The sequence below is a fragment of the Ischnura elegans genome, chromosome X (assembly GCF_921293095.1).
Source record: "Ischnura elegans chromosome X, ioIscEleg1.1, whole genome shotgun sequence".
NCBI lineage: Eukaryota > Metazoa > Arthropoda > Insecta > Odonata > Coenagrionidae > Ischnura > Ischnura elegans.
The window spans coordinates 85,671,116-85,693,731 of NC_060259.1; the positions used below are offsets into that span (position 1 = coordinate 85,671,116).

The following is a 22,616-nucleotide window of genomic DNA, read 5'->3' on the forward strand; positions in this document are numbered from 1 at the left end:
CATTAATTTGATAAATCGACTGAGATCAGAAAATTACGGCATAAGTAAAACCATAAACATTATACTGGTTGGTCTGCAGAAGTTCCATAGGAAAATTTAACATGGCGAGCATGGGAGAACCGCGGACGTGAGTTGTTTTTGTCTGTGTTTTCAGTGATAAGGTTTATTTTTGACAGTACGAATTAGTGCCAAAAAATTGGTGATATTATAACAGAAAAGTCTGCAATGTTTCAGGAGAAGTGACTTGAAGTAAATCCCGTGCCGTCGGTCGTTGTGAAATCCGGTTTACTTCCCTGTGAGCACGAAGGTTTACGACGATGGATTATGTTTTGTGCCTGGTTTTAAGTCAGGATAAAGGCTACGAAGAAAGAAAATTCCAAACTGGTTGTTATAAATACCCATTTGTTGAAGGCGGCTGTAGGTACAACGAATGCTGTGATGGCTTTTGGATAAGTTTTTTCTTGTGCATATATTTCAGTTGTGATAACAGTGAAGGGAATCGAAGTCTCACTAATATTAGTAGTTGTATATAGGTACAAAATACGAACTTTACAGCTGCGTATCCATAATAACTACATTTACCGAAGATGAAACTGCTTTCCCGTTCATAGTATTTAGTCGACCTTATTCCAAGATGGCAGAATTTGGTAGAAGCGTAGATTTCAATTTTGTAAGTAATTTGTGCCACCTGCGGTCTGTCGTATGACACAACGAGTACGTATTCGCAATGTAATTTAATATTTTTTAAACGATGTCTTGCTGTATCGGATGTAGAATTAAACTCTTGAAAAGTAATTTGTAACTTCACTGGTTGTTTTACTTGGTATGATACTTGATGTTATGGTTTGGGATTCAAGTTTCAATATTACTAGCTGAGAAGCCCTATGTTTTTCAGCAGGACGATGATTAGTAAAACAAAACTTTTGGCTTGTTCTTTCTGTGCATAATTTGGCCGTTGAGCTTGAACTGCTGTTTTTCATTTCCCTTCGACACAAGATTAATAAGTTTTGTTCATCGCGCTCCGTTCGGAATGAAATGGTTTGATTACCATAGAAATACGTATTTGCTATCTTTCTAGACGAACACCGAGTTATTTTTCTTCTCTTGGTCTCTATTTATAACATCATGGAGGGTAGGTCTCAAATAATACAAATGCAATGCAATTAAAAATCCTTATAACTATTTTTCTATGTTATTTTAGCTCGATCGGATACAAATTATATTTGTATAATGGTCTAACAGGCACAGACAAACTTTCATTTTTTATGTATCATATAAAAAGGGCTACAGTTATCTAGCATGGTCGCTCTCGCAATAAATTATCAGCAACGACCTATGGTTGAACTCGGAACCTTTAAAAGACTGGTGCGTGATATAAAAAAATTGAATTTGTTATTTCATAAATGTAAAATTTTGGGAAATAATTGGACTAGCTCACCGCTGAGGTTTATGGATTCGTTTCAGTGCAAATTTAGTGATTAAGTAAAATAAATTGGCTACCTTTCCCTACCAAGTCGCGCGTCATGCATGTATCATGAATGATTTCTCTCTAACCGTGCTCATATTTGTAAATACATGAATGCACAGTGGCAGATCTATGAGGGGGGTCTAAGGGGGCTATAGCCGCCCTTGAACATCCAATTTACACTAGATAGAGAGGCAGTTTTTGTTATGGCCCACAATACTTCTGGGTGTTTACCCCATACTTAGCCCCCCCATTTTCCTTATCCTGGATCCTACTGTGAATGCATATTGATGTCTGATCTGTCAGGGTCCTCAGAAGTAATTATTGTTTTTATTTCCTTAGGATTAACAGGTATATGTGACCAGTGTACCATGGAAATCTGTGGATGAAATTTGATGCAGAGTAATTTTGGGAGATGATATCTAAAAATACTGTCTGAAGGAGTTGAACATTTAGACATAGATCCTCAGATCCAAATGTACAATACTTCCCCCAGAGGAATCTCGCCGCCTTCCAGCAATGTAAATTTTAAAATGCATGAATGCATATTGATCGATCTTAGTATGTTCTTCTAAACTTTTCTGTCAAAGGAATATGAAAATTATGCTCACCTCTGGTGGCATATTTATGAGTATCACCATCTGTGTTTATTAATTTAAGTCAGGTGGCATCAGCCCAAGTTTTATTTTATGAATACAGTTCACAAGCTCCTAGTCCAACATCTGTTGGAGATTTAGTCAGTTAAGATAATTAAGTATGACATCAATCTTGACTTATTTTTAAAGTTGAATCTCTATTTTGTGATTTCAGTCATCTTCGTGCATTGTAACCTTGCATCACCAAAAATGTGGTAAGATATCTAATTTGAAATCCATATTTTCCATAAAGCAAACTTTAATTCCTATCATTTAGGACACCAAGATATTTCATGCGTTCAGTGAACTTGACCTCTACACTATCAATGACAATTATAATTTTTGTCGCAGTATTTAATTTTAGCTTGTGTGCATGAAACCATTAAATAAGTAGAAACTCTCCATTTAAAATATGTATAACAGTATTGACTTCAGAATACTAATAAAAAATCACTGCATCATCTCCAAGTAAAAGAGATTTGCATTTCTTCAATGTGTTTCCCAACTCATTTATGTGCAATATAAATAACAAAGGCACCAGTAAACTGCCTTGAGGTACTCCATGCAAAACATCTTACTTAGCTGAGATAATATTTAAACAACGCCTTTAAGGTAGCACAAAGTTAAACAAATCTAACTATTTATTTTATAGCATTCCACATTTTAGTCTCTGCCATTCAGGTCAATTTCTTCTTTATTATACCTAAATTTTTGTTGTCTAACTAGCTGTGTCACCTTGTTTCTGGCTTCAATATACATTACCCAATATTAAGTATCATTACTCTTGTGTTCATTTTATATTTACTGTATCTATCGTTTACTACTTCCAGAATAATGTGGGGTCATTCCATGTCAGTTCACCCAGGCATGGCACCCACCGACTCGGATTTTAATGAAATTTTTCTCACTATCTACTATCACGTATCTAATGACCCATGTAAAATATTTCCTCTCTTACTCTCATAGTTTGCAAGATATGAGGAGTCCAAGTTTGAGATGTTTGCTCAGAAGTGGCACTAAGTAGTAGGAGTCAAATTCCAGAGTGCAGGGCACAGGGTAAAAATTCATAACTCAGAAACCACATAATATATTTGAATGAAATTTTGAATTCTTGTCTATCCAAGTACATAGCTTCCATATTAATGTCTTTTATTCCCCTTGCATTGTTATTTTAGCCAAAATAATGTCAACAGTTATTAATGAACCGATTTTTTTAGCTCAAAAACATTACTTTATATTTTCAGAATTATCACCAAAAGGCAGAGCAGTAAACTCATCCAATTTTTTTTAATTGAAAGTTAATATGTGCTCCAATATACTGTGAAATAAAAATGGTGGTGTCTTGACTGCCACTATGAGTATTTCAGGTTTTACTTTTTTCTGCCTCCGTGAGAGGGATTTTGGACACGTACTGTAAGATAATAAGTATAAGTGTATCCATACCTTTATGAGGATATATTTGAAATAATGGTCAGTAAATCTAAGACCAAACATGTAGTCTAGTGAATGCGGCTCCAGTTCGTACAATTTTTTTAAGAACAATACTTGGCTTGTGGTAGCTGAGGGGAAAAGAGTCCAAATGGCTCAGAAATGTGAAATGATGCTCTTTTCCTGGAATTTACCCATTTTTCAAGTGTTTAGTTTACGGAAACATGGTATCAACATACACTAGACTGTTACTGTGCATTAGAGGATAAATGGAAATACTAATTTACATAAAATTATTTAAATAATACACTTCAATCATAAAACTTACTTTCAAAGATAGGTGAAATGAGTCTGGCTGAACTGCTGTTGTACAAAGTCAGCCTCACTTTCACTGAAGAAGTACATTCTTCCAGAACCTTTGGTGATGGGAGGGCTGACCGAACAAATGATGTTGCTCATGGGTACATAACAGACATCTCTCTCCCTTGAAGGCCAGTGAAATGATCTGGCAGGGCCACAAGGGTGCATAAATTTCACTTACACATCATGTTCTTCCTCGTGTTTAGAAATCACTAATCCAAAAATCACATGGCATGCCTGAAAATAAATTTTACATCATTTTGGCTCCTAAAATTTTAATCAACGCAGTTGCATTTATTATACATAAAATCTAGACTGGTTTTAAATATTTTTTCATTTCTCTGAGGCTATAGGGAGAATCTACTCCCTCATCCCACTCCCATAGTTACGCCACTGACCTGAACTATGTAACTCATTATTGGCCGTCCCTTACCCTTCTTCCCTTCCCCCTGCCCTTCTTTGATTGCCTTCATAGAGAAATAATAGGACTGTCATATCCTTCATTTCTCGCCAGGCAAGGGCAATCAGGAGGTAGGTAAAGCACGGAAGGAGCGAGGAGGATAGAGGTGGCTATGAGGTCCTTCTACCGGTGAAGCACATAACATCTACGAGTCCGGGGGCTACAGAAACCCAAGGAAGCATTTACACTGCCACTTCATCCGCAAAGGGTGACTTAGCACTGCTACCCAGCACCATGAGCTCCGAGGCATTTAGGAGAAGTCCACCACACCCTAATTCTTTGGTGGAGGAGGAAGACGATGATGGACTCATCCCCGATTGGTTTTTCTGGTAGCCTAATCTTGGAGCAGGTGATGCTGGCCAGGCCCCTCCGTGGCATCCACCTGGGGAGCCAGGCGTGGACACAATGCCAAAGGGCGTTGTGAACGTCATCATCCGCGTGTGGGCAAAAGAAAAGGAGAAGAGTAGGTGGTGTGGGCGGTGTAGTTCGACTTCCCCAATGACGTCGTGGTGGTCTTCCACGGCCACCCAGCACCCGCCGCGGAGGTGCAATGGCCGCGGGCCGGGCCCCAAGGCAAGGGGGTCCCATTTGAGGCCCGCAGCTGGCCTCCATCAAGAGGTGAGTGAATCTTCTTTCACGTAGCTATAATGACTATTGTTAACACTTTGAAGCCCAAGTCCGATCCACTCTCACCGGATGACAATGAAATCTCAATGAAATTCGCGAGAAATTGGCAAGATAATTGGTCCATTTACAAATAAACAATTGGTATTGGTCAACATCCCTACACATGGTGATATAAAATTCATAAATACTAGCACATTTATCCGTACCATCAGTTCTCAACTCGCCGCTCTATTGCCACTTCGTTATGTAGTCTACATATACTATCTACACTGCAAACCGGTACTATAGGCATGTGGCAGAGGTTGTTGAATCACCAGCCGCGTGCAAAAAAGAGAAAACTAAATATGGTGAGCGTTAGAAATATTTAACCGCTGAATCCCACCCAGAATATATAAAAGCCGGGGATCTTGAATGTTCAGGGGAAATTTGAAAACCTAAACCTCCATATATCTCTCTTATACCAACGTTTTTGTCAGGCCAATGGGCATGGCAGATGTGCCGCTTATTTCCATTCAAAATGTAATTTTTTAAGGAATTTCAAATGCATAAATGTGCTAATAATGCCTATTTGTAGTAGCTATATCATATAAATAGAATTATAAAACAAGAGAGGGTTGCCAGAGGTGGAAGACCGAGTGACAATATCAATGATACACAAACATCAAGTCAGTCTACCACTGCCTACGAACCAAGAAAGACCGCGTGATGTAAACGATCGGTTGAAGATATGCCCCAATAGCTGCCCTGTTTTAGCACTTGCGTGATTTGAATTTCCATCATCTCCGAGGAAGCATCCAGTGCTAGCTTATATGCCAATGCCTCATTCTATCCTAGATTAAAATGTCCTTCGTGCAGTTCCAATTCAACGGAAATTTAAGATTATTCAGGTATGAGAAATTTGTGTTTGTCATTGTGATTTCATTCTAATTTTAATTTGCAAGATGTCATTCACTACCCAGGAAAATGTGACATCAATTGTAACTAATACTCATATTTTTTGGTTCACAAGGCTTCATTGAGAATAATGAAATTGCAAGAGAAATGGTGGGAAATACCAAGGGTCTAAGGATAGACGAGAGACGAATTGGGCAGTGGGAACATGAGCATCAACTTATCGCATTTTTATGTAGCAAAATATCAAAATATGCCGTGCTGCAGAGATTGCGTTAACGCAAGTGCGGAATCCTGTCCCCATTCTTGCATCCTCTTGCCTCTTTCAAAATTACTTATAGAATTTGCTATTTCTTTAAGCTATTTCACCGTCAAAACGGAATAAAGTGAAAGGCAATTGGTATCTTTGGTACTATACACATTGGATAAAGCACGTTTACCGATATTTTTTCTTGGGTTGACTTTAATATCCGAAAGAAGATGGAATTTTCTAATCATTGCTTATTCTCTATTTTACCAAATATTCCATCGGTAGTATTTCCTGGGCATACTGGTTGACAAATATTTTCTTAATAATTCATTCATATTATAAGAAATCATTTTCTCAAGGAAATCTTATTTCCAAGCTCCTTTAATGGCAGCAACAAGCACGGAAATACCGCCCATGACTAACACTTTGCGTGCCATGGGCCTAATATTACGTCCTGCTAATCCTTCAAAGGATTGCCATGGACGTAATATTACGTCTATCTGTTTTATTGACTTTGTTTGCGCAAAGCTGTAATATTTCGCCCATGGTACTCTTCCAGTTTACTGTTTAGTGGTTCTGTTATTTCAAAAATCAACTGCTTGATGGAAAAAGAGTTCTTTTAATGTCTTGAGGACGAAAAGTCCTCTGTAGCTACTGGCACCCTTATCTCAGCCTACTTTGTGTGAAAATTCTTTGGAGGAAAGAACCGATCGTTGAGGGTGCAGTGACCCTTATTGTCATCCAGGATTTTGAATGATTTACTTGGAACAATACTTTTGTATGATTTCCATGGTTTAAATAGTTCAAATTGAGCGTAATAAAAAATATTATGCATTTTATGGCGGTACGTCATTTGTTGCAACCTTTTTATTTTTTTTAAACAGTGGGTTTTCATTATTAAAATATATATTTAAAAGTTAGCAATAAATGTTATTCAACTCATACATAAAGAAGAGCAAAGTCCATTTTTATTGAAATACACATCGATATAAATATATTTTTGATGCTAATGTTTTAAAAAAATTTGTGACTTTAGTAAAAATGGCTGGATTTTTCAGTAGGGCTTTAAAATTAGCGGCCGGCACTCAAAGTGCTAATAAACCACATGGGGTGAATGAATTCAATGAGGTGTGAAGCATTCATTTACAATTTTTTCCATCTATTTTTCGCTTCTATTTTCAGTGATTGCTGCCAATGGTACTTTGATGGTAATTTGAAGCAATAATTATGAAATTCCATGGATTGCAAAGTGTGAATTCATGATTCTTACCATACTTAGCTAACATGCATCCTTTTGCACCGATGTTATTCCTCTATGGGCTTGCATGAAAAATGCCAGGGGGCTGTGGGTTTACATCGCATTGAGTCGAGTTCATACAGTGTTCAATGTATCACGTCAGCCGTTATGTACCCATTAAATAATTACATACATGTGGGTGTTTGCTGTCCCCATGGTGTTTCATATATTTGCAGAAAAGTAAGCAGGCAAGGACTGGGAGATATTAGATCTGGAGGTTAATGTGGTTGGATTGGGGGTGGTATCAGAGGATGCTTGCGTATTATTCATGATAGAATTACCTTACAATGGTACTCATGTATTTTTTCTTTTTGCATTCTTCTCAATAAAGATATCAACAGATGATACAAAAATTTGATAGAAATGATGTATTTATTGACTTATTTGATCCCTTTAACTTTATTAACCTCCCTTCTCTTAAGTTCAGCATTCTTTCGGGCTGCATCCGCGTCCGTTGTTGAAGAACCACAACAGTTTCGCCAGCTCTCCTGCCAGCGTCCTCAGGTGAAGGAGCGTACGAACGTCCCTTCTCTTAAGTTTGATTATATCAAACCCCCCTTCGGCTTCTCCAGTACACTGCCAGCTGTGAGACATGGGGACAGCCCTGATGATTCAGGGGAAGAATGATAAGAAATTACTGAGCTGTATTTCTATGTTTCCTCTATTATAAAAGGTTTACATTATTAACTTATCCATGCAATATCATGAGGAATTAAGTCAAGGGAGGGCTTTAGGCACAACTATTACTGGGAGGTATGGAATACCTGCCAGGGTAAGAGCAGGAACTTCCCCCTGAAAATTTTAAGATACATAACTGGTTCAAAATGGAGAGATAATCCTTACGCCAAACCATAAGTAATATTAATCCAATAAAGTATAATGGATTAAACTTAAAGAACTTTATAACAAATATAGACAGAAACTTTGATTCTGAGAATAGTTTGATCTTTTGTTTGTGAGTCATCTGTCCCCCTAATATTAGTTACAAAATTTGCTACATTAAAATATCCTAATAAAAAGAACTCTCTGAGCTCTGGGAGGATTTATCCCCCTAAACTCCCCGCCCCACCCCCATGGTGCCACACTGCAGAGGAGAGCAGATGATGGGAATCTAAGTATGCAACTTGAAATCAGCTAGTAGGTAGGTAAATTTCGTTAAAATTCCAGCAATGCAAACATATTTAACCCTTCACAAACTCATGAAAAGGTAATTATTTCATTGATTTACTGCTGTGAAAATAGCTTCAAATTTAACCTTAAGTTTTACTTTAATTGCAAATAAATTGCGGAAACATATTTTTTTGCAAAAAAATAACACCAATTTTGGAATGAGAGGATCAAAGACTGCTGTAATAAATCCAGATTGGCAACATTACCATTTACGACAATACCCTATAATATATATCATACGGCTCTCAGATCCGGCTTCGAAGATTTCTCTTAATAGCCAATTTGGAGTCCCAGGAACAGAAATCGGTGTGATTTGGGGCTTTTATGTCTACGGTGAGAAAAACGTGTATGGAGAAATACCTGTATGTTGCACTGCTTGACTTCAGCTGTTGCTGTTAGCAGGCGACTACTCACCCTGCTCCACTATGCTGCGATCACCATTGACTGGCTTGGTATCCAGCAGAGGGTGGTAAAGCTGGAGGGGTGTATTACGAGAATTCAGCCATTACGAACGGCGGTGAGCATGTTCAAAAGCTGTAGAAGGAGAGGAAAAACGTAAACAAATTCTAATTATACCATTTACGAGCATACCTCCTGACATAGCATCGGACAGTAATAGCCGGCTTCGAAAATGTCCATTTTAGAGAAAATCTGACGTCCCAGAGGCAAAAATTATGTGATTTGGGGCCTGTATCTCCAAGGCAGGAATAACATATAAGGAGGTATCCCTGTAAGTTGCCCCACTTAACTTGAGGTGTTTCTGTTGGCGGACGACTACTCACCCTCTGTCACAATGCTTAGCTTGCCATTAGCTGGCGTGGTGGTTGGCTCGGCGAAAAGAGGATACGTCAGTCAGTAACAAGACGAGACGACAAAACCGCATCGGCTGCCAGACAAAAATGCTCATTTGGTGATTTCTAAAAGTTCACACCGTGATTTTCGAGAGAAATTTTATCCTCCAGTTGTCGACCAATTAGAATCTGTAGATTGGATAAATTCGTGATTACATAAAATTTATCGGTCAACATCAGTACCTGGTTTGCAATTTGCAAACGAAAAAAATGTTTCCAATATATCAGGAAAAAAGTAGCATTTTCAACGCAGTATGCAGTAAAAAGGGATTATCCCTTTTATATATATAGAGATAATTATATATTATATAATATATTATAAATATTCCTCTATCAAAATTATTTTTATTCACATTTTAAATATAAAATTTTGGATTACAGATAAAAAGTAACTGTTTATACGTAATTTTAAAATACAACCACTTAAGATATCATGGTTGGCATAAATTGTTTTTAGCAATAAGGCAAAAAAATATTTAGGTCCGCCGATATTTAATTCCGCTTTTCTCGCGGACCCAGGCCGTGAGGAAAGCCGTGACATTTATTCTAGGTTAGGCGCATGGTGTGCGAAGAGCTACCTCTGGTTTTGTTCCACACGCCCTTGGCGTCGTTTTCTCATTACCGTTTGTTTCTTCACGTCGTACAACTACTGTGTTTGGACATCCTGCCGGGTAGGCATACCTCTTCACTCGCTCAAAGGGAAAACATAACTCAAAGGATTCTACACTTAACTATTAATCCTCCTGGTGCAAATCTTTTTGCTGGGGTGTGCGTTCACACGATGGTTTTGGTCTGCGCACAAACGGACAGACATAATTATCTAAGTTGTAGAGTAGGGTACTTGGTGATACTGTGGGCAGTATATGGAAATATTTTTTTCCATAGTTTGCTTTTCTGCATCTTCAACTCACCACCTTACTTGAATTTTCAGTCAGCCGTAGGATCCATTAGGGGAGGTCGGGTTTTATATATATTTTCTTCGAAAAGTTCCTCGGCGAGGTAAATAACATAAAAATATCCCAGGTTGGGTAGAAGCACAGGACACAAAAAGATAAAAAACATAAAAAAACACAGTACTAAATTTTTGGTGATATACCTCAGATTTAGGTAGGATATGATTTGATTAAAACATAAATTCCCAGTGAGAAATGGGTGGTGGAATCCACGTGGAACCCACGTGGAATCCACGTTGAGTGGTGGATATTTGGTGGTGGTGGATATTGAGTGGTTGGACCCACGTGGAATCCACGTTGATTTCAAGTGGATTTGTGGTGATTATCATAAAATGTTAAACAGAATTTCTAATTTGTGGAACTTAACTCTCTGGTGACATTGCGTCATTTATCATCCTGAAACCACGCTAGTTATGTGAAAATGTATCGCACATTCTATTTTTATATAATTCGTGGAAAGGCAGCCATGAGAGCACATGAAAAATCGTAGACACATATATAGAAGGTTTAGATATAGAGTGGTTGAGGTTTTAATGGTTTTAGGACAGCACCAACTGCTGTTTTAATTTTTCCACCAAATTTCCATGTGGGTTCCACGTTGATTCCACGACCAAAAACACGTGGTATCCACGTTAATTCTCCACGTGGGTTCCACGTGGATTCCACCACCTATTTCTCACTGGGTTGAATGTATAAAAAAATTAAATAATTAATATATTAAATAATAAATAGAGTTTAAATTATTATTTAAGTAATAATTATATTTATATATATTTGATATAAAAAGATTTACACCAAGAAAGAGTGTTCCAACACTGCTAATTTTGCCATGACATCACTGGTGGTAGTGCCACTGAAAATATAGTCATGTGAGTGCTTCTGTGTCTTCCATAGTCTTTAATACTGGGCCTTACCCAACCTTACTTATATATACATACTTATTGACATCCCTCGATGATGTATTTAAAGCAAATATAGCCCGGGTTGGGTGAGACACAGTATTAAAGACTATGAGAGACACAAAAGCACTCACATGACTATATTTTCGGTGGCACTGCCACCAGTGACGTCATGGCAAAATTAGCAGTGCTGGAACACTCTTTCCTTAACTTTTTTTAGAAGTAAAATATTATTCTGCTTGTTTTGTATTGCAAGATATTATTTAAATTTTATGACATTTTTTTGTTTTGATTACAATTCTACATATAAGCACTTTTGAAGCAACAAAACTGATAAAAGGGTTATTTGACTATTATGTCTTTTGTTTACCAATGTTAGAATGGCATTCCTGTCACTTTCCAGTACCATGACACTGCTGACTACCACCTTCTTTGGAGTTTGGAACAAGAGGGTGGGATAAGGTTGAAGGAGAGCTGAGTGAGTGAGGATGGTGAGGAGGTAGGGTCAAGGGGGTAGAGAGAGTGGGGTGAGGCAATTAAAGAAATTATCTATTGATGTTACATCCAGGAGGATGAAATGCTTTAAACAGCCATATGTATGCTAATTAAATTAAATTGAGTTTAAGTGGGCGGCCTGTGAGAGAAGGGAGGCCAAAACAGGGACATCATAGCTATCATTAAATGGACGCTGATGAGTGGCTGCATGTTTTGCCACAGGGAGGGACTCAGCATGGGGAGAAGTGTGTGATGCCCTGTGGTTGTTAATTCTAAGGTTGAGGGGAGTTGAAGATTTTCCTATATAGATGGAGGGACAGTGCATGCATGGAATATGGTAGATTACATTCCTGGATGCTCATGAGGCTGCTGGGAGGAAGGTAAACAGGAGATGAGATGACTGTGGATAGAAGGTGGGGTGAAAATTGGGCAGGTCTTACATCTGGGTCAACTGCAGGGCGCTGGTGTACTGTTGGGAGTAGTGGGTGACCTTTGTAGAGGGTTTGTTGAGTGGAATAAATCAGAAAGATTTGCTGATCATCTGAGGGTGATACTTGGGGTTTGACAAAAAGACTGGCTGTAGACTAATTATTTTTTAAGATTGGGAAAAGGCCTTTAAGAATAGATAGCAGTGATTGTATTCCAGGAAAGTAAGTGGTGCAAAGGGAAAGGTGTTTTGTTTCTGTTGCAAGGTTTTGGTGGGCATCTGTGCTTGATAATTTTTTTATCCAGGAGGGACTCGATGGAAGGATAACAATGAAAACTGTGGAGGAAGTTGTTCAGGGCATTAGGGTTATTACAAATGCAGTGATCTTGAATAAAAAGGGAGTAGGGAAGGGAACGTTTAGTGTGGGAAGGATGGCAATTGCTAAAGTAAAGACATTGTTGCTTATTTGTGGGTTTTACTAGGACAGAGGTAAGAAATTTGTTGTTGACAAGGGAGAGATATTGTTATCAAGGAAGGTAATCTGGGAAATAAAAATGGTTGAGGTGAATGAAAGAGAAGATGAGGAATTGAGAGCGGCAATAAAATTGTAGTGGGAATCATACCCATGTGGCCACAGGAGGATATGCCATCAATAAATCTGAGCCAAAGGAGGGGTTTCAATGGATGTTGGGTCAGGGGACTTTATTCAAAATGGCCTATGTAGAGGTTTGCATAGGAGGGACTGAATCTACTACCCATCAAGCAACCTTTGATTTGAAAATATACAGTTTCTGTCACTGAAAGAGAATGAATTGTACGTTAAGACGATATTATTGAGGCCTAGGAGGAAGTCAGTGCTGGTGGTATGAGGAGTTGGGCATTGGGATAGGAAGTGGCAGAGGGAGGCAAGACCTTCGGAATGAGGGATTGATGTGAATAGAGAAGTTGTTGTGGAGGTGGGGAAGCTATATTAACGAGGGTGGCTAAATCAGGTTTGTAAAGATGTAGAGGAGGTGGAGAGGGAATGACCAAAGCTACATTGACAGGTAAAGACAACCCGGCAAAAAAATGAGACACATAAAGGAGGAGAGCTTTTTTAGGGATTTGGTTTGGTGAAGTTGTAGTGAGCGACAGTATGCAATGAGTATTTCATCAATATTAGGGAGAGAATATTTTATAGAATTGTGGAATGTTTTAGTCAGCATATCATTGGTCACTAATGAAACAATAATGAAGAGATGAGTGTTGGAACGAAAAGGCATGAACCCAGCTAGCACATTATAAGTCATTGAGATAAGGTGAAAGGAAGAAATAAGGAAGGCGCCTGTAAAATAAGCTTGTTATGGGTTTATTACGGCCAGTCTAACAAACATCCAGAGCAATGACAAAATGGATGCCACACTTTCAGCACTTTCGTAGATGTTGTTTTTATTCCATCGTTTTAGAGTATTCATCAAGGGATTTATACATAGGAAAAATTTTTCCATTCTTGGCCCTTCTACAGTATGAGTTGAAATAACATTGCCATAATTTGAAAATCATTCACATTTATTAAATGATGATGAAATGACTGTCGTAAGAAAAACACATAATTTCACATGAATAAGTGACATAGAATAAAAAAATGCCAGGAATCTCGAATATATATATAAGAGACCTTGAATAATTTTTTTTCTTTTCAGAAATCTGCAGATGTATAGGTCACATGTTCACATCTCCCTGGTGTTATTTTTTTCTTTCCGCCACAAGGATAAAGTACATGTATTATGCTTTGTATCTTCACCAGCCAGTCGCTTATAGTTGTTAATTTTTTCTATTTACAGGAAAATCTGTTATCAGTTGTAATGCTCTTATAAAAACTCACTGAATTTCACTAGTAGGCTTTAAATTCATGCCGGGATGAGGAGCGTAGCATGTGTAGTACGCTGTTCACCTGCCTTTGGTGCTCCAAGAGAAGCAACTTAACATTATCTGAGGATTTGTGACCGAATACCTTACCTATTCTTCCCTAAAATCTTACCCTTGCTTAATATATGCCCCTTTGCTTATGATAAGCTGCTTATCAATTTTTTCTGCAAGAAAACCATACGAAACGGATAACTCTCTTTCTTGGTGCTCAACGAGGAAGAGAATACTCGTTGAGATTTATTGTTTGTGATTGACTATGTGCCATTGTTGGGTCGAGAATGGTCGATGCCATTGTGTCTGAATGGAGACTTATGTTAGGTTTCCATCGAATTGAAGTTGAGTCCCAAGTAAAGGCCGTGGAAAATGAAGCAACGAAATTAAGCAAGGAAATATTATTGAAGAGCAAAGCTTTAGCAGTGTCAAGGACATACCCAGGATCAAAAGTAGGGGGGGGGCAAGTTGGAAAGCTTAATGAAAACAAAATTTTAAGAAAATTATGAGAGCGATTTATTAGTTTTTAATAATTATCTGCTTGAAAAAATATTGATTTTTATTTTAGTTCCCTGTCTATACTAATACAGTTTTTCTTTAAAAGAAAATTTGTTCAAAACTTTCGCTTTGAACTAAATTTATTTTCGCTTCTGGGGGGGGGGCAGCTATCCCCTCATGCCCCCCACTGGGTATGCCCATGAGCAGTGTATGACCCTTCAAAAGACCTATTTTTCATTAGTATTGCTTCTCCTGTTAGAGTGGAGGATGTTTTGGCTATTAGAGAAGGGAATGAAGAAAGGCCAATTGAATTTAGGTCCAAGATGTTGACAATCACGCAGCAACGATGTTCTCGGTTAGAAAGAGAAGCTTTGGGAATAATCATTGCTTTGTAGAAATTTCATAAATATCTATGGGGCAGAAAGTTTAAGATTGAGACTGATAACATGCCATTAAAATCTATGTTCTCACCCACTAAAACGACACCAAAAGTATCTGCTCAATGATTGCAGAGATGGTCAGTCATATTGGGCAATTATGACTACTAGCTGGAGTACAGAAAATCAAGCCAGATGGGCTCAGCTGGCATGCTATCAAGGTAACTGGTTAAAGAGCATATGGTGTGGATGAAACTTGCAACTTTATTGTAGACCTGCCTGTCCTATTGTAGACCAGTAGGTCATTCACGATGAACTATATTAGCTTAAATAATATTAATTGAACGCTTTGATTTTTTAATTCGGTGTGTTACGGTGATTTTTCCCTGCATGGCCAAATTGTCTTACACATCACACGATTGATGTCATCAAAGGCATCGTCACATCATCACCATGCCATGCCAAAGCCAAGTTATATTTCATTGAATGTACCTAGGGATGCATTAAAATTTGATGACTTAGTTGGCTATCTAATTGCATTGCATCATAATTTTTTACCCTTATTCTCCCATTGATCTCCATAGATTATATATTCCACTGAATTTCATTATTTGAATGGCATCCAGTACGCGTTAATTTTTTATCAACGACCCAGAGCTTCCCTTCTCGCTTACTACCTCGTCGAACAATAGATAAAAAAGCATTGAAAAGGGGGATGAATTGTCGTTCGTAGATTTTCTTTGTGACAAAGAAAATCCACGCGGTGAAACCCAGGAACATGGAAACATCAATTAGAATTTGTTTACGCTCATCCTATTTAATCTGACAATACCACGGTATCAATATTTGTGAATACCACGCCAGACAAAGGGGATTGAAATATTAAGAAGTGGGGTAGTAGTCGCCGCGAAATGGATAAACAAAAGTAGATTGACTATGTAGAGTAGGGCAACTTTCAATTCTACCATCTTGCACATTATTCTCGCTGTGAGGATGAAAGTCTTCAGTCTTAATATAAGTTGTCTCTGCGACGTGATTTTGGCCTTAAAAGGATATTTAGGAAGCCAGATATTAGGAAGCCAGATATTTAGGAAGCCATCGCCCATTGACGTCATCAATAACCTCGGAATGAACACACCCCAATAACCCCACCCCTCCCCTCCCTCCCCCTCCTGAAAAACCTGTAAAAAGGCTGTCACCCACGGCTATGTGCCTTTACAATGGCACAAGCTGCCGAAATCATGGTCGGTGATAATAAAATAGTGTGGAAGCAGACAAGTTGTTTTAATAAGCAGAATATGTTTACGCTTTTTCTCGCGTTCTTACTATTTCGTGGTTGTTGACTGTTCACTGAACGGGTGTCATATCGTCCCTCTCCACAAAGGCGGGATATTTGTAAAGCACCCCCTTCGCTCAATCTATTTTAACGGAGTACCTCCCCAAACAATGGCAAACAAAGAAGTGAAAGGGGGATGAATACTCGTTCGTATACGTCACGGTTATAGTCAAGTGGAGCTACTTACAGATATACCTTCTTACATGTTGTTCTCGCCGTGGGGACAAAGGCTGAAATCTCGAAGAATTTCTTTCTGGGATGTCATTTTATCCTTAATAGGATATTTTTTTAATCCAGATATTAGTGTCGTATAATATGACATAAGATATCTTCGTAGATGGTAACATTAGAGTTTGTTTACGTTTTTCCTCGCGTTCTGACTATTTCGTAGTTCTTGACCGTTCATAGCCTTATCGTCCCTCCCCAAAACGGCAACCTTTTCGTAATACACCCCCACGATAATCCTCTTCTCACTGAGTGCCTCGCCGTACAATACCAAAAAAATCATTGAAAAGGGGGGGAATTATCGTGCGTATACGTCACGGTTATAGTCAAGTGGTGCAGCTTACAGATATACCTTCTTACACGTTATTCTTTCCGTGGTTATATACAGGCCCGGTGATAGCTGATCTGGCACCCTGGACAAACTGGGATCGTGCCACCCCCCCCTCCCCCCCCCATAATATTAGCATTAACAGGGGGGGAATAAGGGTCACTTTCGCACCGTTTTTTAATGATAGCCAGTTCCAAGGACATGGGCGTACCCAGCGATAGATAGATGTATAAATGATATAAATGTATATTTCGAAGCAGTTGGAGATGAAGCACCTGAGAACATAATAGGCATTTTAATACTGCTGCATCTTCCTCCAAAATGCAGATTTTTAGTAATAACAACTTATGGAGACGAAGAAAAGAAACTAGCATAAGCAGAAGGATGTCTTTCTATGCTATTTTTCATTATCAATCCTTCAGATCTAAGGCCTGTACATCACAAGTTATCAAAACGGTTTTGCATTGCACATGATACATTTGCAATGCAAAACAGCAGTGTTCAAATGTGTGTTCAAACAGCTGCTGATTTGTTGGCCGCAGATGTGGAAAATATTGTTATAAAAATATATTTTTATTTCCACATTACACTGTGCGTATTCAAATGCTGAAAGAATTTTGTGAAACTGCGGAAGTCGAATGTAAGAAAATACTTGGTTACTGTAAAACGCGCTAGTTAGCTCTTTCGTCAACTGTAGATAGAATTTTAAAATTATACCACACTATGAAATCCTACTTTCTGTCACAGGTTTAATATCCTAGAATTTTAGAAGAGAGTTTTGAAAAAAAATCCCCAAATTTAGCTGGAGTTTATATCCAATCAATTATTTATACACAATCAATCACCTATTTTTCAAAATGCTATTGAAGTTATTGAAGGTGATAAAATTTTGGTAATCGAAGTAGCCAATGAAGTTTAAAATTTAAAATTTCTGTTTCAAAAGCGGTAAGGGAGTAATTTTCTTCCGTTCACCATCGCTAAGAGTAAACGTGAGCTCGAAGAACAGGGAGCAATAAATCGTGCAGATATCATGATTCACATTAAAAATTTCTACAATAATTGCATAGATTATTTACAAGTGCTTTAATTAAAAATTATGTTGAATATTTTCATTGGATTACATTAAAACATGAACTTAATTGGAATGATGTTCGAAAATCATTCGATCATTGTACACAAAATTTCCCATATAACAGTATTTCCGAAAAGGATCTTTTAACTGAGGACCATTATTTTAAAAAATATATTGGTTAGAAAAGGGTAAATCTTGGGCTTCAGCACAAATCTTGATGGAGTACAAATGGTTATAAATACTTCATCATTTTTAAACAAAGCATGTTCCATACAATAATGTATTAAAATTTAGGAATATTCGTCGCCCTTACCACAAACTAATGCTGCGAATGAACGCGTTTTTTCTACTGTAAATGAAGTACCTATGTGCATCAGAAAAATCACTATCAAGTGTTGACACTTTGAAAGTGAAAATTTCATGACCCTTTCCGCAAAAGAAGTTAATAAAAATATAACTCAAATATAAGAAATATGCCAAGGAAAAAAATTATACTAAACTTAATTTCAAATGCATCATATTTGTAAATTGTAATTGTGTTGGCATTCATAATATAAAAATACTATCTATCCCCTTGGTCCATGATGTTTGAATGGTCTATGAATGTTAAAATTTGGTCACCTTAGGTAAATATCTCGTAACGTTTAATGCTCTCGTATTACGTGTAAACATACAACGTCGTACCAGGATCGTAAATAGGGGGGCGCCATGGTCTACAGGAGGGAAGCCATGGTCTACAGGAGGGAAGCGATGGTCTTGGGGGAGGAAAGCTATGGTCTAGGGGGTGAAGCCATGATCTAGGTGGGGGGGCAAGCCAAGTTGTGACATTTTAGCATGGAAAAGATGAATGAAACCGGGATTTTAAGAAAATAATAGCAGCGCTTTATTAGTTTATGAGATTATTTTCTCGAAAAATAGTTTTATTTTAGTTACTTATCTTAAACTAATACATATCATTTTTCGCTGGTTTGCAGAAAATTTGTTGTTTACTTTCGTTTCAATTTAGTCCTGATTTTGCTTAAAGACTTGTACGATTTTTGCTTCTCGGGGGGCAGCTGCCCTTCGCTGGGTACGACCATGTTTACATATGACATTCTTAATCAATGTATTTAGTACGATCGCTTCTTGTTTAATCTTGCTTTGTGTAACGTTTTGCACACAGTCAGTGCTATGAGATGCCTTAGTTCATCGTAAAATTGTATTTTTTAATTCTATAATCATTTTGCCTGCCCAATATCTTCACTTTTTTAGTGACTTTGCAGCGGATGAACGTTAAAATATCTCAAGCGCGTATTCGCTATATCGTCTGCATTCCAAACCGTGACGTCACGCTCACCCATCCCCCTCACTTCCCCGCTGTGCGATGTTGGCCACAGCATTCCGCCCGAACGGCAGGTCTAATTGATTAGATGGTATAAGTTCGCCATAGGTAACATTTAAATTTGTTTACGTTTTTCCTCACGTCCTGACTCTTCCGTAGTTGTTTACTGTTCAATGAACGGCTGCCTTATCGTCCCTTCCCAAAACGGCTAGCAATTCCTTATGACATTCCTGCGCTCATCCACTTCTCGCTTCCTACCTCGCCGAACAATAGATAAAAAAGCGTTGAAAAGGGGGATACATTTTCGCTCGTATACGTCACGGTTATGCTCAAGTGGAGCAACCTACAGTTATACCTTTTTACACGTTATTCTCGCCGTTGTTATACAAGTCACAAATCTCCAATAATTAATTTCTTCAACGTCATTTTTGCATTAAAGGGATATTTTTGGAAGCTAGATATTATTGTCGTATGGTATGTTAAAGGGCACCTTCGTAAATGGTAACATTAGAATTTGTTTTTTTTTCTTGCGTTCTTAGCATTTCGTGGTTCTTCATTGTTCACTGAACGGCTGCCTAATCGTCCCTCACCACAAAGGCGGGATATTTGTAAAGCACCAACTTCCCTCAATTCATATCCTTAAATCATGGGGGATAAGAGAGAATAAGCACCGTTTTTTAAAGACAACCAGTTCCAAGGACATGGGCGTACCCAGCAAGGGGCAGGGGGCAGCTGCGACCCCCCCTCGACCCCCAATAAGCAAAAATCGCATTCGTCTTAAAGGAAAATAAAATTTTGCCAGCAAATGATTTTAATAACTAATTAAGAGCTGTTACAGTTTCCTTAAAATGTTGATTTCATTCCCCTTTTCCATGCTTAAATCTTACCTACAACATGAACAGCCATACCTTCTTACACGTTATTCTCGCCGTTGTGATACAAGTCACGAATCTCTAATACATAATTAATTTCTTGGACGTCATTTTTGCATTAAAGGGATATTTTTGGAAGCTAGATATTATTGTCGTATGTTATGTTAAAGGGCACCTTCGTAAATGGTAACATTAGAATTTGTTTTTTTTTCTTGCGTTCTTAGTATTCCATTATTATTTTATTGCGTTCTTAGTAGTTCTTAGTATTATGTAAGCATGGAACTTAGTAGTTGCGTTCTTGCCCCCTCCCCCCTAGATTTTACCCTGGCTACGCCCTTGTCCTCGGAGCCTGCATGAGGAGGCGCAATTCAATCCTAGGAATAGTGGTTTTCGTCGCCACTTTGGTCGTATTTTAATCGACTTTAAATACTGTCCGGGACGCGATAATGAGTGAAACGCAATCCACTTTTTTTCCTTTACTTCGGAGTATAGTCTTGGCGAATGCGAGGAATAGTATTGAAGAGTTATGCATTTTATAAATCACACCATCATCATGAAATTATCGCGAAATCCAAACGATGTAGTTTGCGATGATTCTGAAGGCCGTTTTCGCTTTACAACTCAACTGTGACATCATATGATGACGCGCATTAAGGTAAATTAAGCAATTTCGATTATCACAAAATCCGCATACTTCACAAAGGTGCCAATGAGTTTCCAAGTCTTACAGAACAACAGAGAAAATCGAGGAGAGTGTGTAGTAAATGACTTCTATCAAATAATTAAAACCAACATTTTTCTGAGCAGAACAATATGTTCCTAATAATAAAACAAAATATGTGACCCCTTTCACCAGTTTATGAACTGCTCGTTAGGTAACGCTACGTCGGGTTTTTATCCACCCTTTAAAATCAGCTAATCCCCTTTTACGGATACCTACCCCTAATTAATAATGAGGCCATTTAAAAACGATAAGACAACGCTTGCCCCATTCCTAATGTTTAATATGACTCATGGCCGCATAAAAAATTGAATTTATATAATGAGCTGCGACAGCAATTTAAAATGATTTGAAACCTTCAAGAAATTTAAAGTTTGTGAATAATCTGATAAAAGTTAAAAACAAAGTATTCCGCAACGTGGATTCGGTCCAACAACCACAACCACTATAAGTCAGACGCATTACGATCACCACTCCCTCCGTGCATAATGTGCGTGTTGGAGTTCTTGTCCGGCGGGAGACGAAATCCAAGCGCAGTCGACTGACTTCCTCCGCTTACATTGTGTGTCTGAAGCTCCTTATTACACTTAAGCCTAAGGATCAATTTGGCATGATGGCTTCCCACCCTGTGGGCTGGGGTTCAAATCCCGGCGGTGGCAGAGAATTTTCAGAGACTGTCCGATCTCTGCTTGAATTGTTGAAATTGCATGTGGGAGTCCAAATGCATGCTGTATGCTGGTGATTGATCACCCCTTGCCAAACTCCCTAGAGGTGGCTCGCAGGGTATTATGTAGATGTAGATGTGAATGTTGTGTGGAGGACATTTCAAGCTCAACACTCCGTCCGTCGGATGGGACGCAAAGCCCTCGGCGCCTTTCGCTAAGAGCAGGCTAATGTCGACGCCGGGTTTCTCTCCACTCTTCCTTACCTACCCTTCCCTCACGGCAAAATTGGCCTTAGCTGCCGGTAGCCACCGCCAAATACCATACTTATTGTCACCCGTCTTCCATGAAAGATATAACATATCGTCACGTATAGGGAAATAAATTTTAACCTAGTGGTATTTGCCTTTCAAATTACTTATAAAAATTTGTGAAAAAAACAGATAGCCTCTTACTGATTACCAAGCACGAAGAAACTTTCCAACGAACTCATCCCCTAGCTATTTGATATGACGAAAGAAAGGGTTAGAAAGAAGATTTAGAAAGGGAGGTACTCAAGTACCTCTACATATGGTTGGACTTCCGAGTCGAATCAAAATATATTTCCCGTGACTGAGTACTTAATTGATGAAGAATTTACACTGAAAAGTGATTTCCTTTAGTACATATTTCCCTTTTGCTGAGAAGAGTTGAACAGCGGTGTGCGTGAGTGGGATATTGAAAATAATGCCGTTACGGTAATCAGTGAAATTGCTCCAATTATCGTCGCTGCCATTGAATTAGATGAATGGAGAAACTAACCCCTGCTTTGCCAACATTATGAATCCAAAAAAAATAAATTAAATTGTGGAGTAGTCATAAATCTCAGAACCCCAAACGATGTGACATGGCCGAAAAAAAGTACTTATAGTAAGCGGCGCATGTAAAAATTAAGGCTAAGGGGGGTTTTGGGAGCAACTAATACTTTGGGGTGTGGGGGTATTGCATACCCGCCAGGGTAAGTGGGAGTTGCAGGTGAGTCCTCAAGAAATTTTTTTAAGATTAATGGTTCCAAATGGCGAGTTTTACGGTTATCTGAGGGATATTTGATTAATCCT

General features: G+C 38.3%; 1 long non-coding RNA gene across 1 annotated transcript; it reads left to right on the forward strand.

The window, feature by feature from the left end:
• Positions 1 to 1,869: 1,869 nt before the first annotated feature.
• Positions 1,870 to 4,588, forward strand: LOC124170718. Its single transcript, XR_006867571.1, has 3 exons — positions 1,870 to 1,986; positions 2,276 to 2,315; positions 4,403 to 4,588. It is a non-coding gene; the product is annotated as an uncharacterized LOC124170718 (long non-coding RNA).
• The last annotated feature ends 18,028 nt before the right edge of the window (positions 4,589 to 22,616 follow it).